General features: G+C 35.6%; 2 non-coding genes across 2 annotated transcripts; both read left to right on the forward strand.

Moving 5' to 3' along the window:
- The first annotated feature begins 3,808 nt into the window (after positions 1–3,808).
- On the forward strand, positions 3,809–3,915 carry LOC121204390 (small nucleolar RNA R71). The gene has a single exon (XR_005899315.1). It is a non-coding gene; the product is annotated as a small nucleolar RNA R71 (small nucleolar RNA).
- Positions 3,916–14,146: 10,231 nt separating this feature from the next.
- LOC121203903 (small nucleolar RNA R71) lies at positions 14,147–14,253 on the forward strand. The gene has a single exon (XR_005898835.1). It is a non-coding gene; the product is annotated as a small nucleolar RNA R71 (small nucleolar RNA).
- The last annotated feature ends 384 nt before the right edge of the window (positions 14,254–14,637 follow it).

Raw genomic sequence — 14,637 nt, forward strand, 5'->3', positions numbered from 1 at the left:
ACGGGCCTTTGGCAGGGCCAAGTCAACAGGGCCACAAGGGTGTGTTGCCCTTCCACATGGGCGTGTGCCCTGTTCCAAGTGACATTTTCCAAAGTTTTCATAAGCGATCAAATTAATCCCAGACCGTTTCCAAAGTATGATTTGAGCCTCGTAGGCGCATATTAGGAATCAACAGACTATGAAAGGAAAGTTTTAATTTGACCTAGTTTTTACATTTCAGAAAAGATTGAATGCATGCGTTTAAGTCAGGTAATGCCTTATGCCCAACTCCAGTCTTGGACTCGAGTAAGGGGTGTTACATGTCCAGGGCTCATAAAGCATCATCTTGTCTCTTGGACAAATCTTACTAGTTTGGAGGAACTACCTTCTCTAGTATACCTTTTTCCTTTATTGGTACGACTTATCAAGCGGTATCAAACCACAAACTAAATAGTTAGGAAAATCATCAAACCAAGGAGTATTATGACGTGATTTACCTTGAATATATGCTCGTCTGGAAATGTCTCATTAATGGGTACAATAAGAGAAGTTTCTTCTTGTTGCTCCAATTCAACTAAGTGATCTGCTACTTGGTTTTCTACCCCTTTTTGATCTTGAATTTTTAGATCAAACTCTTGAAGTAGAAGTACCCACTGAATCAATCTCAGCTTGGCATCTTTCTTGGCAATATTTGATTGTCGAGTGATCTGTAAAGACAATCACCTTGGTACCTACAAGATAAGATTGAAACTTGTCAACAGTAAAAATAATGGCAAGTAAATATTTTTTTGTTACCCTGTAATTCAGATGAGCTCCCGTTAAAGTCCAACTTGCATAGTAAATGGGATGAAAAATCTTGTTTCTTTGTTGTCTTATTATTGCTCCTACCATAAAGTCACTTGTGTCACACATTAACTCAAATTGAGACTCCCAATCTGGTGTGACATGATCGGTGCTGAGACCAATCGTCCCTTCAACTGATTGAAAGCCTTCAAGCATTCTTAATTGAAATCGAATGTTGCGTCCTTCTCTAGTAATTTGCATAAAGGTTTAGAGATCTTAGAGAAGTCTTTGATAAACCTCCGATAGAATCCGAGATGCCCTAGAAAACTCCTAACACCTTAACAGATATTGGATGTAGAAGTTTCTTAATGATATCCACTTTTTCTTTGTCTATTTCAATCCTTTGTCAAGATATTTGGTGTCCCAGAACGATCCATTCTCGTACAATGAAATGACATTTTTCCCAGTTCTGCACAAGGTTCATTTTTTCGCATCACCTTAGTACCTTGGCCAGATTGTTTAGGCAATTATCATATGCATCTTCAAACACTAAAAAATCATCTATAAAAACTTCCAAAAACTTTTCCACTATGTTAGTAAAAATCGTCATCATACATCTTTGGAAAGTAGTGGGAGCATTACATAAACCAAAAGGCATACGTCGAAAGGAAAACATACCATACGAGTATGTGAATATCATTTTATGTTGATCATCTAGAGCTATTGTGATCTGGTTGTAACCTAAGTATTTGTCTAGAAAACAGTAATAGTCTCGCCTGTGAGTCTATCTAACATATGGTCTAAGAACAGAAATGAAAAGTGATTTTTCCGAGTCACCTTTTTCAATTTTCTATAATCCATACAGATTCCTATCACGTAACTGTCCTGATTAGTGCCAACTCATTGTTTTCATTCTCCATTATCGTAATGCCTTCTTTCTTTGGCACGCACTTGACCGAACTTACCCATGAACTATCTAAGATAGGGTAAATTATACATGCCTCTAACCATTTAATGATTTTTTACCACATCTTTCATAATAGGGTTTAGTCTCTATTGTCCATTAATTTTTCCCTTCTTTCCATCCTCTAAGATGATCTTGTGCATGCACACAGATGGACTAATACCACGGGTATTGGTTATGGTCCATTCGATATCCATTTCAATTTTTTTAACACTTCAACCAGTTTTTCTTCCTGATCTTTAGTTAGATCAGCTGAAATAATCACAGGCAAAGTAGAAGCGTCACCTAAATAAACATATTGTAAATGTGAGTGTAATACCTTGAGGTCTAATTTCAACAATTTTGGTTGAACATGCTCTCAGTTTGTCAATTTCAAATATTCAAAATGAGATTGAAGAACAAATCTCTTTGAATTAGATTCTAGGAAAGCTAAGTAGTCTGAAATTAAAAATCACTCTAATGGGTCCTCCATAGAATTTAGTTCCCATTTTGTGGCTAAAGATTCTAATTCGGACACTCAAGAACACCCGTCAGTAGTATCAGGAAATCTCATAGATTTAAATACATTAAATGTTACTTGTTCATTTTGAACGCGTACAGTAAGTTCGCCTTTCCACACATCAATTAGAGTCCTTCTAGTTGCCAAGAAATGCCTTCCTAGGATGATTTTCACTTCCTTATCTGGTTCAAAATTTAACACAAAAAAGTCAGTAGAAAAAATAAATTTATTTACACGTACTAGTATATCCTCGATTTTTCCTTCCGGATGTGCTAAGGATTGATCTGTCAACTAAAGTATAACTGTTGTAGGTATAACTTCACCAATTCTCAACTTTCTGAATATGGACATGGGTATCAAGTTGATGTTTGCTCCTAAATCACACAATGCCTTACCACAGTAAGATTCTCCAATATTACAAGGTATGGTGAAGCATTTTGGATGTTTCACCTTGGGGGTAACTTGTTTTGTAGGAATACACTACACTATTTCGTTAGTGCTACCGTATCAAATTCTTTAAGTCTCATTTTTTTGAAAGGATGCCCTTCATAAATTTTACGTAGTTTAACATTTACTCAAGAAATTCCACCAAATGGAATATTGATATAAAGCTTCATGAGTACATCTAAAATTTTCTTAAATTAGACTTCCTACTTCTATTTTTGAAGTCTTTGAGAGTAGGATGGTGGGGGATTTTAACTTGTGCTGGACATTCTTTCTTCGGTAGCATTTTTCTACATTTAACATACGTGTTAGTTTATTAGAATTGACCAAGTTAGTAGTTACCTTGGTTTCTGTAAAACTGGAGTTTCAGCAGTTGGTTGAACCTCTTCTTTATCTTGAGCATCATTGAGCTCATTTTCAACTTCATCAACATTGGGCTCTACTGTTCTTCCACCTTGTAGAGTAATCGCTTTGCAATATTCCTTACCCAACTTTCTTGGGTTCTCTGTGTCACTAGGAAAAGTGCATTGCTGCTTATTTCAGAGTTCACTAACTAGCTAACTCATTTGATTCTCCAAGTTCTTCAAGGTAGTGTCATTATTTTCCATGTACGCCTTCAACAAGTTCTCCAAACTATTGGAAGGTTCGATTTGTTGTGGCTATTGGGTATATGCTTGGGTTGTATATATATGTTACTAGGTGCAGCTCCTTGGTTACTCCAAGAGAAGTTTGGGTGGTTTTGTCATGATGGATTAAAAAATTTGGAATGTGGTCCTTACCCACTTTTGTTTTGGTTTTGACTTCTAATGTAATAAATGGACTCTGGCTTTGAGGGGCAATTTTCAAACAAGTGCCTGTCCCCACAGTATACACAAGCTATGTTTTTGAATTGGCTTGATGGTTGGGCTGCAACATTATTAAACCGGTTAGCAGTAAAACTCTTAAGCATTAAAGATATCGAAGATACCTGAGCTACAAGTGAAGTGGGGGCATCCACATCATGTACTCAAGCTACTCGTCTTGATGAAGCTATTCGGTTGGTTGGTCATTGGTAATTGTTATTGGAAATTCTCTTAATAATCTCGTAAGTCTCATTATAAGACTAGAAATGAGAACACCATTTGTAGAAGCAATGTGGAATTTCTTGATAAGGGCATTTTTCTAATAATTCTTTGAATCTTTCTCACGCCTCATAAAAGGATTCATCATTCATTTGTTGGAAGGTAGTGATCTCATTTCACCACTTAGCATTCTTGCTAGGTGGAAAATACTTTAGTAGAAAGCGTTCTGCCAATTGTTGCCATGTTGAAATTGAACCGGGTGGTAATGAATTTAGCCAAGCTCTTGTTCTGTCCCTTATTGAGTATGGGAACAACTTCATTCTTAGCGTATCTTCGGTAACTTCGAGCAACTTGAAGGAGTCACTCACCTCCATAAATAATCGATTGTGAAGGTGATGATCCTCAGTAGGCATCCCACTAAACTGGCCCACTGTCTGAAGCATTTGGAACATAATATGCTTCAACTTAAACTGTGGTGCCTTGATCTCGGGTCTAACAATACCCGAATTAAGTTCATGGAAAAGTGGCACGACATACTGTCTTAAGGCTTAGTCCCTATCATCAACAACAATGATCAAATTTTGAGCATTTGTAGCTTCATTTCCTTGATCTTGATTTTGATTCTTAAGATTCATTTCTTTAGTCTGTCTTTAAGCTACTTGTCTTCTTCTTTATCTAAATGTTCTTTCAATTTTAAGATCTACTGGAGTAAGTCAATAATATTATCAATACTCATAAACACCTGAAATAAAACACCGAAAATAATTAAATTAAATTCAACAAAAATAAACCAAAATGCAAAAAATAATAATTTTCACAAATAATGTCTTTAAAAACAATCTCCGACAACGGTGACAAGCAATAAAGTGATAAGTATCGAGTATCGTCTCCACAGGAATTGTTAAGCAGTTCTAGAACTTAAACAAATAGGTGACAAAAAAATAATATAGGTTGAAAGTGTAGTGCAATTAAATAAAAGTGAATTAACTAACTAATTTAATAAGCTAAAAATTATCTAAGTATGTAATTTTAATGAACGCAGAAAATTATGCAAGTCTTAAGAGTTTATCACAATGGCATGCTTGTGTTAGAACAATCATCCTTCCTAGCTTAGAATTATTCATATTGTTAAAAGATGTTATAGAGATTCTATGGCTAAATTAATCATTTTTTAACCTTAATAAAATTTAGTAAAATATTTAAATTAACCAATTATTAATCTATCTCACATATTTTTATATTTAATAGACTTCAAATTTCATAAACAAATCATGTTATAGGGTTAGGTAAGGTAATAATAGTTTTGGTATTATTACAGATTTAATCTATACACAGTTAAACATTAAACCATACAACTAATTTGTCAATTAATTAAAATCTTGTTCAGATTAATCAATTAATTCATACATTTTTTCACATTAAACATGCATAAGAAACTTAATCGTGATTTTACTTGCATGAATAAATGGATCAAAAACACATAACTTTTAACAGAATTGAATAAAGGAAACTATGAAAATTAGATCATTCTAACACCAACGAATTTAAGCAATCATGATTATATTGAAAAATAAATACTTAGCTTAAATCATGCTTATGGATTGAACGAAAACAAAGATAAAAAAAAAAAGAGAATGAGAAACTCTAGCCGATTTTAGATGTTCCCGAGGCATAAATTGCTTGCTCCTTCCTTGGTTCTTTTATCTTGCCATCACAATGAAGCCAAAGTACTCTCAATATAGCCGAAATATTGTTGCTCTCAATGCTGTACAAAGCTCTTTTTCAAAAGGAAGAAATAGGGATTGAAAAGGGAAGAAAAGAGAACTCAAGTGGAGAGGAAATGAAGAGAAAATGAAAAATAGAGGAGATGATTTTGAAAGGAAAATGAGGGTCCTATTTATACTAGTATGGGACAGATAAAAATAGGATGGTAGAGTCTTGTGATGTGATGTCTCGTGATGAGTTTTAAATTTTTAATTGACTGTACTTGAAAACTAACTATTATCACGATGAAGGCAAGCGTATCTATCGAACAGTAGTATAGTTTATAGCAAGACCGAGATGTCAAACCCACAGTAACTAAAAGTACTAGTATTAAATCTATTTTTATTATCTAGCCTAAAAAATAAAGGGCTTTGCTTTATCTAAATTAATTAACTAAACTAAGAATGTACAGGAAGAAAATTGGGGAAATTACTTTTAGGAAAAACTGATTGATTTGGACAATACCCAAGGGAAATTCCACCTAGACTTCACTTGTTATTTGACTCTGAATCAGACGATTTATTCACTTGACTTGATCCGTAGAAATCCCTAAGTTATATTATTATCTCTCTCGAGACTAACAACGTCTAACCCTAGTTTGATTAATTGAAATCTCTTTCTAATTAAAACCCCTAGTGTTGCATTAACTCAATCTATGGATTCCCTTATTAGGTATCACCCTAATCCGAAAAAATTATGTCGCCCTATGTCTAGGGGCGCAATCAACTCCGTTTAATTATGCTAGATCTACTCTTAGACAGGGACTTTTGCTCCTCTGAATAAGCACATCAATACTTGAATCAATATCCTGGAATTTTAAAGCAAGAATTAAGAACTCATAATTAAGAACAAGTCAAATATTTATCATATAATTCAAAAAATAATAACAAGATCCGTCTTAGGTTTCATTTCCCTTAGGTATTTAGGGGATTTAGTTCATAAGTGTAAAAGAAAACATCTCAGAAGACTAATGATAACAAAACATAAAGAAAACCCAAAAACCCCTGAAGGAACTTGAAAAGAGATCTTCAGTCTTGAAGGAGAATCTGGCTTCTGAGATGGATCAATCGGCTTTCTTTGAGTAATTCATTGCCTCCCACTCCCTGTGTCTTTTCATTTTGCCTCCTAGGGTGTTTATATAAGCTTTAGAATGCTTCCAAACCTTCAAGAGTGGCATTTTCCGAATAGAACTAGACTTGGGCTCGACAGGGACATGCCCGTGTGACACGTCCGTGTGGGGTGGCTTAAGCCGTGTTACAATCTGTTAAATAGACACGGGCGTGTGGTCTACCTGTGTGAGTAAGTCCAGGCCGTGTTGATTTCCCACGTTGGCCCTTTTTTTCTATTTTTGGCCTGTTTCTCGTTCTTTTTACTCTCCTATTCTCATCTAAGTATAAGACATGAAATTAAAGGATTAGGAGCATCAAATTCTGCAAATTTAATGATAATTCATCCAAAAATGTGCTTAAGCATGGGATAAAATTTGTATAAATTACGACTTATCAAATATCCCACACTTAAGCGTTTGCTTGTCCTCAAGCAAAATCCTCAACTCACAATCAAAATAAATTTTTCTCAACTTATAATTATCATCAATAGTATCTAAAAATAATCCATAAATAATCATACATTGAAAATTCAACTTGAAGAATATCAAAGTTTCAAACATTCCAAGTTGAGCATTTTATCATGAAAACATAGGTGTCTCCCCTCATCTAAGTAATCATCTTTGATTCAAAATATCATAGAGTTTTGCATCCTCACTAAAGATTCAGTCAAATCACTTGAGGTGTTTAAGGATAGGAAATTTAGCACTCAACAGTCAATATGAAAAGTTATTACCATAGGCTTGCGTGAAAAGCAAATCTCCACCACTAAATATTGAGATGATACATCAATCAAAAGGCTTTAAAGGGTTGTAACATGGCTTTGGTTAAGGAGTGTGGTCACAAGCTGAAAGAAAAGGTCAGAATCGAGATTGAATTGAAAAATTACCTAACTAGAAAAATACTAAAACTGACAAATTACATTCCTAATTAGAAGATCCTAGATTTGAGCTTTTCTTCAAGGAATATGGAATTAAATACTTAAACTAAAAAAAAAAGAATTATTACTAATATGTATGTATGTATGTTTTTTTTTAAGAACAAGTCAACATAGAACTTTGCTAACTATCAAAAATAAAACATAGCTAAGCAATTTATTCAAATCAAATATCGACAAAAATAAGGATCAAATTAATTGAGGGGATTTCAACAATAATGGGTTATGGGTTAATATTGAGGGTAAATCAATGAATGGCTTGTTAGGCTCAAGGGGGTTCACTAAGGGTTAATTATGAGGGTAGGCTTTTATGGAGTAAGTGGGTTAAACCTAAGTACCTTTATCATTTCGACATATCAAATCAATGGTGTGGTCTTGACATGTATAATCGAAGCAAGTTCTAGAATAACAAATCAATGTTGATGCACTCATAGCAATAATAAAAGTGAGCATGAAAGAAATAATATATGCTCTAAAGGTTCAATATCTCACAAAAATTATGGCTTTTTGATGTTAAACTTGTGAATTTCAACTCAAGATAATACCTAAACTTGGGGAAACAACCTAAAAATTTTTAATTCTGAAAAATCAACTTATCATGTTTGATTCTCTAATTCCTTAAAGTTTAAACAATCAATGCATAAATGTATATCTTTTAATTCAAGACATATCAATAAAAATCATAAATTAATCAAAATTCATTCTAATAGTGATATGAGTGAGTTATATGAGAATAAGACAAAATTCAGGGTTTTTTCTAATAATGATATAAATAAACCCCCCACACTTAAGATGTACATTGTCTTCAATGTACAAAGATATATAATAGCGATATAAATATAATATCGAAAGAGATGAAGATAAGTGAAACTGCCCTGAGATTGTGGATGAAATCCTTGGATTAGTTAGAGCGAGAACTGAAGATAAAGCTGAAGGAAAGGCATGATTCTGAAGGATAAATGAGAAGACATTACTGTGAAGGAGAATTAAGGGAATAATTCGATGATTACCATAAAGATAGATAGAGTTTAAAAATATTAAATACGAGTCTTAAAAAAATAAATAAAAATAAAAATAAATCGAGTCTAAAAAAATGGCACGGCCGTGTTGCCTAACACTGGTCTCACACAACTGTGTCACACGCCCATGTGGCTCATGTCCAGCCTGTGTTTATTGCAAAATGAGGAATCGCCACACTGCCTAAGCATACGCTTGTGTGTCTAGGCCGTGTGGTCACATGGTCGTATCGCACGACCGTGCACGATATTGTTCGCTTTTCCAATGCCCGTGTATATATGCGCATGCCCGTGTTCCTTTGATAGTCTTGGCCACGGGTGGTGACACGGGCGTGTTGCACGCCCGTGTTATTTTCACAAGATTGCCCACAACCATGTCACACGGCCGTGGCAATGTATCAATCTCGTGTTTTAGGAAAATTTTTACTCTGTTTGCACACGACCGTATCGTACGGCCGTGTCTCCGCCCATGGTATGAGCACGGCCTAAAGCACGCCCATGGGATAGGCCGTGTTTACCCTATCAAAAGTCAAAATTTCTTGCAGTTAAACTATGAATAGTTAAAGAAAAATTAAACCTTATTTAGGCTTGGGTTGCCTCCCAAGAAGCGCTTATTTAGAGTCTAAGCTCGACTCTACCTTGTGGGTATATTTAGGGAAGTTCGTGGAGCCGTAGCTCCTCTCTATCGTCGTTGAAATTTTCACCATTGTAGAGTTTGAGGCGATATCCATTTACCTTAAAAGTTCCTTGTGATGGGTGACTTACCTCTACTGTGCCATATGGAAAGACAGTTTGGACTACGAAAGGACCTAACCATCGTGATTTAAGCTTCCCAGAGAACAATTTGAGCCTCGAGTTATACAACAGGACAAGATCTCCAATTTCAAATTGCTTGCGTTGTCTTAAACAAGTGTCATGGCAGTACTTCGTTGCTTCCTTGTATAGGTGTGAATTTTCATATGCATTGGTTTGCCACTCATCTAACTCGTTCAACTGCATCAACCTGTTTTCACCTGCAAGTTTGGGATCAATGTTTAGAAATTTTATAGCCTAGAATGCCTTGTGTTCTAACTCAAATGGTAGATGACAACTTTTCCCATAAACAATTTTGTAAGGTGATGTTCCTATGAGGGTCTTAAAAGCAGTTCTATAAGTCCATAAAGCATCATCTACTTTCATCGCCCAATCTTTCTGTTCGATTCTACTGTCTTTTTTAGGATACGTTTAAGCTCTTTGTCTGCCACTTCGACTTGGCCACTAGTTTGAGGATGGTAAGGGGTAGCTGTTCTGTGGTGAATTCCATATTTCTTAAGGATCTTGTCAAATTGGGCGTTAGAAATTTTATAGCCCAGAATGCCTTGTGTTCTAACTCAAATGGTAGATGACAACTTTTTCCATAAACAAGTTTGTAAGGTGATCTTCCTATGGGGGTCTTAAAAGTAGTTCTATAAGTCCATAAAGCATCATCTACTTTCATCCCCCAATCCTTCTGTTCGATTTTACTATCTTTTCTAGGATACGTTTAAGCTCTTTGTTTGCCACTTCAACTTGGCCACTAGTTTGAGGATGGTAAGGGGTAGCTGTTCTGTGGTGAATTACATATTTCTTAAGGATCTTGTCAAATTGAGCGTTACAAAAATGAGTACCCCTATCACTGATGATTGCTCTAGGTGTTCCACATCGAGAGAAACGTTTCTTAAGGAAACGTATTACTACTCTAGCATCATTAGTAGGTAAAGCTTAGGCTTCAACCCATTTGGACATATAATCGACATCTACTAAGATATATTTATTCCCAAATGAACTAGGGAATGGACCCATGAAGTCGATATCCCTAATGTCAAATATTTCACATGAAAGTATATATGTCTGAGGCATTTCATCACGTTTGGAGATATTACCTGTCCTTTGGTATTTGTCACAAGAAGTAACATACCTGTTGGCATCTTTGAATAGAGTGGGCCAATAAAAACCTGATTCAAGTATTTTATGTGCGATCTTATTCCCACTGTAATGTCCTCCAGTCGGTCCTGAGTGGCAATGTTCCAAGATCTTCAATGCTTCTGTCCTTGTAACGCATCTCCTAATAACTTGGTCTGCATATATACGGAAAAGGAAAGGGTCTTCCTAAAAGTAGTTTTTCACATTAGTAAAGAATCGCTTCTTTTGCTGATGTGTTAACCCTTTTGGGATAATGTTAGCGGCTAAAAAATTTGCAATGTCTGCAAACTAAGGTATCTTAGAATCAGATATAGCAAAAAATTATTCTTCAGGGAATGAATCATTTATTTCAACTTCATCTAGCTCTTTGGCACTTGAATTTTCAAGCTTGGAAAGATATCAGCCGCGAGATTTTTAGTTCCTTTCTGATCCTTAATCTCCAAGTCAAATTCCTGCAATAACAAAATCCATCGAATGAGTCGAGGTTTTGCATCAGTCTTAGTTAAAAGGTAGCGAAGAGAAGAATGATCAGTATAAACGACAACTTTAGACAATATTACATATGACCTAAATTTATCGAATGCAAAAACCACAGCTAGCAACTCTTTCTCCGTGGTGGTGTAGTATTCTTGAGCGGCATTAAAAGTTTTGCTAGCATAATAGATAGGTTGAAAATGATTATCTCTTCGTTGTCCCAAACTGCACCTACTGCAAAATCACTCGTATCGTACATTAGTTAGAAAGGTGAATTCCAATCAGGTGCAATTATAATTGGAGCTTTGGTCAATTTATCCTTTAAAGTATTAAATGCTTCTAAACATTCCCGATCGAAATTGAAAGGCACATCTTTTTCTAGTAATTTAGTCAAAGGCTTAGCTATTTTATAAAAATCTTCAATAAAACCAAGCATGTCCTAAAAAGCTTCTAATAACCTTAACCGATTTAGGGGGAGGTAGTTTCTCAATGGCTTCAATTTTAGATTTATCAACCTCAATCTCTTTACTAGAAATTTTATGTCCTAACACAATACATTCTTGAACCATAAATTGACATTTTTCCCAGTTGAGCACAAGATTTGTTTCCTCGAATCTTATTAAGACTCATTTTAAATTTTTAAGGAAAAGATGGAAAGAGTTACCAAAAACTGGAAATCATCCGTAAATACCTCCATGATGTATTCTACAAGTTCGTCAAAAATGGCCATCATGCAACATTAAAAAGTAGCAAGAGCATTACATAATCCAAAAGGCATTTTACGATAAGCAAACGTACCATATGGGCATGTAAATGTCGTCTTTTCTTGATCTTCAGGAGCTATTGAGATTTGAAAATAGCCAGAGAGTCCGTCTAAGAAGCAGTAGTACATGTGCCCTGATAATCTTTCCAACATTTGGTCCATGAATGGAAGGGGGTAGTGATCTTCTCTCGTGGCATCATTCAGCTTCCTATAGTCAATGCAAACTCTCCAACCTGTAACTGTCCTTGTTAGGATTAATTCATTCTTCTCATTGGCTACAACAGTCATGCCTCCTTTCTTAGGAACAACTTGCACTGGACTTACCCAAGAACTGTCAGAAATAGGGTAAATAATTCCAGCATCTAGGAGTTTAATTACCTCAGCTTTAACAACTTCCTTCATGTTGGGGTACAGTCGTCTTTGGGCTTGTGCACATGGCTTATATTCATCTTCCATTAAAATTTTGTGGGTGCAAAAAGAAGGGTTGATCCCTTTAATGTCAGAAATTTTCCAAGCTATGGCCCTTTTATGCTCTCTTAATACTTGGAGTAATTCTTCTTTCTCATTGGGTTGCAAGTTAGATGCAATAATTACTAGTAATGTAGAATTATCTCCAAAGAATGCATATTCCAGATGATTCGGCAATTGTTTAAGTTTCATTTTGGGAGGTTTTTCAATAGAAGGTTTTTGCTTAAGTTCATCGTTTACCTTAATACCCTTATATTTTGCTGGTCTTGGGGGTTTCATTGGAATTTAGTTCAGTTCCTATCTCAGAATCATCATCCACCCCCTCTCCTTGGGCAAGACACAGTTGCATCGTGTCCTTATGTACGATTTCCTGAAAAGAATCTTGCGTAGCATGATAAATAGAGTCAATAAAATAACATGAGTCATCCTGTTCCCTAGAAAATCTCATGGCATCATAAATTTTAAAAATAATCTCTTCGTCACCTACTCTAAGTACCAATTTACCATCACCCACATCAATAACAGCCTTAGCAGTAGCTAAAAATGGTCAACCTAAGATTAAAGGCACTTCAACATCCTCATCCATGTCAAACACAATGAAATCAACAGGGAATATAAATTTATCTACTTTTACAAGTACTTCCTCTATAATTGCCTTAAGATATTTAACAGATCTATCAGCTAATTGAATACTCATCCTAGTGGGTTTAGGTTCCCCAAGACCAGTTGTTTAAACATTTTATATGGCATCAAATTAATACTGGCGTCTAAATCAGCTAGTGCCTTATCAACATTCAAACTACCAATTAAGAAGGGAATAGTAAAACTTCCTAGACATTTCAGTTTGGTTGGCAGTTTATTTTGGAGTATGGCTGAGCAGTCCTCATTAAGTTCCACTGTAGATAGGTCTTCAAACTTCTTTTTGTTTGTTAGAAGCTCCTTTAAAAATTTTGCATATGTAGGCATCCGTGATATAGCTTCAACAAAAGGTAAGTTAATATGCAGTTGTTTAAAAAGTTTAAGAAATTTACCAAACTGTGCATCCATGCGGTCTTTCTTCAACTTTGTTGGATATGAGATTGGTGGTTTATATTCCTTTGGCATTGGATTATCATTGTTTTCGGGTTTTACCTCCTCTCCTTTGTTTCTGTCAACTTCTTGTGGTAGCTTCTTTTCAGATTCAGCTAACACTTTCCCACTCCTTAGTGTAACTGCTTTTACATGCTTTTTTGGTTTGGGTTCGGTGTTACTAGGTAGACTTCCTGGTGGTCTTTCTGAAATCATCTTAGCCAGCTGCCCAATTTTATTCTCGAGTCCTTGGATCGACGCTTGCTAATTTTTAAGTGCAGTTTCAGTGTTCTGAAAATGGGTTTCCACTGCTGAAATAAATTTTGACATCATCTCCTCAAGGTTCGGCTTTTTTTCTTGCTGGTAAGGTTGTTGTTGGAAGCCTAGAGGGGGCGGTGGTTTTTGATTCCCTTGGGCTCCTCATGAGAAATTTGGGTGGTTCCTTTATCCTACATTGTAAGCGTTACTATAAGGATTATTTTGAGGTCAAAGATTATTACCCATATAATTTAATTACTCGTTTTCCATGTTATGGCCATGAGGGGGTATTCTGAATTGCTCGTTCCTCTTCCACTTGCATTGCATTACATTACTAGGTGAACTTGTGAAGAACTGAGTAAACCATCAATTTTTCTATTCAAAAGTTCTACCTGATTAGAGAGAATGGTGACCGAATCGACGTTAAAAGCACCGACTGCTTTCGTTGGCTTTCTCCTCATGACTTGCCACTGATAATTATTCAATGACATCTCTTCTATAAATTCATAAGCCTCCTCAGGTGTCTTATTATTAATAGTCCCGCCAGCAACTGCATCAATCATTTGTCTAGTCGAAAGATTCAGGCCATTGTGAAAAGTTTGAACCTGTAGCCAGAGTGGTAACCCATGGTGAGGGCACCTTCTCAAAAGATCCTTGTATCTCTCCCATGCATCATAGAGTGTTTCTAAATCCATCTGCACAAAAGAAGAGATATCATTCCTCAACTTAGCCATTTTAGCCGGCGGAAAATATTTAAGTAAAAACTTTTCAGTCATTTGTTCCCAAGTAGTGATTGACCCTCGTGGTAACGAGTTCAACCACAGTTTAGCCTTGTTCCTCAATGAAAAGGGAAATAACTGAAGGCGAATGGCATCATCAGAAACAACATTGGTCTTAAAAGTGTCGCAAAACTCCCTAAAATTTGCCAAATGAGTGTTTGGACCCTCGTCCTGCAAACCATCAAACTGAACAAACTGTTGTATCATTTGAATCGTGTTAGGTTTTAGTTCAAAATTATTTGCAACAACAGTAGGTCTAACTATACTCAATTAAGTTCCTGTTAAATTAGGTTTAGCATAATCATACATAGTACGAGGAGCAAGATTCAGATT

The sequence above is a fragment of the Gossypium hirsutum genome, chromosome A07 (assembly GCF_007990345.1).
Source record: "Gossypium hirsutum isolate 1008001.06 chromosome A07, Gossypium_hirsutum_v2.1, whole genome shotgun sequence".
Taxonomy (NCBI): domain Eukaryota; kingdom Viridiplantae; phylum Streptophyta; class Magnoliopsida; order Malvales; family Malvaceae; genus Gossypium; species Gossypium hirsutum.